This window comes from Tupaia chinensis, unplaced genomic scaffold (genome assembly GCF_000334495.1).
Source record: "Tupaia chinensis unplaced genomic scaffold, TupChi_1.0 Scaffold000294_1, whole genome shotgun sequence".
Lineage (NCBI taxonomy): Eukaryota > Metazoa > Chordata > Mammalia > Scandentia > Tupaiidae > Tupaia > Tupaia belangeri.
In genome coordinates this window covers 508,330-509,110 of record NW_006159779.1, presented here as the reverse complement: position 1 = coordinate 509,110, position 781 = coordinate 508,330, and the positions used below count along the sequence as shown (strand labels likewise).

Sequence of the window (781 nt, the reverse complement as noted above, 5' to 3'; positions counted from 1 at the left end):
CCGGGCACGTGCGGGAGTCTGCTCACTTCTCCCCAAGCTGCGGCCTCCCTGCCTCCGCCTGCCTCTCCCCACCGGCCGGCTGTCTATACGCCAGCTAGCTACTTCACTGAACCTGGGTCACCGCACATCACAGCTCAGCACCCTTCCCCACACCTCAGGACCAAGCGGTTCCTGGGCTCAGTGCGGCTTCCCAGGATGGCCTTTCCTCTCCGCCCTCCCTCCCTGGAGCCCACTGGCCCTGGCCCTGACTTCACCTGCAGGCCCGCAGTTTCCTGGAATTCCCTGTCACCTCTGGGGAAGTCCCCAGCTCCTGCTGGAGGAGGCGCGGCTGTGCCCTGAGCCAAACTGCCCTGTGCTGTTACAGGAGCCTGCTCCGGGGAGAGACAGAGAGCGAGGGAAAGTGAGAACTCACCCCCTTCCTGGGGGGTGGCCATACCACAGTCCCTTCTCTATTCTCCGCTCCGCATGCTGGGCACACAGGTGTGCAGGCACCTGGCGCCATGTCCAAACCCTGGGAGTTGTGAGAGTCGAACTGCCGTCAGCCATGGGAGAGCCCGCCGCAGTAACCTGCTGGCCCCGCACTCGCGCTCGGCTCCTACTGGGCGGGTTGGTTCGTGCACGGCCTTGCACCAGCCCCAGGCGTGCTTGGCAGCAGCTCCCAGGGAGAGAATTCGGGCCTGTGGCTGTCTGACGCTGCCTCCAGGACGCCCGGGCCGCATGAGGGCTGACACGGGGCTGCAGTGTGCCGGAGCAGGCAGGCAGGGCGAGCCCGCGGGGGCGG

The 781-nt window shown here is 66.8% G+C and overlaps 1 long non-coding RNA gene across 1 annotated transcript in view; it reads right to left on the bottom strand.

Moving 5' to 3' along the window:
* Positions 1–760, bottom strand: part of LOC114008158 (uncharacterized) — a 2,493-nt gene extending 1,733 nt beyond the window's left edge. Inside the window, exon 1 of the long non-coding RNA XR_003549718.1 lies at positions 413–760. This is a non-coding gene — a long non-coding RNA (uncharacterized LOC114008158). The remainder of the gene's footprint in view (positions 1–412) is intronic.
* Positions 761–781: the final 21 nt, after the last annotated feature.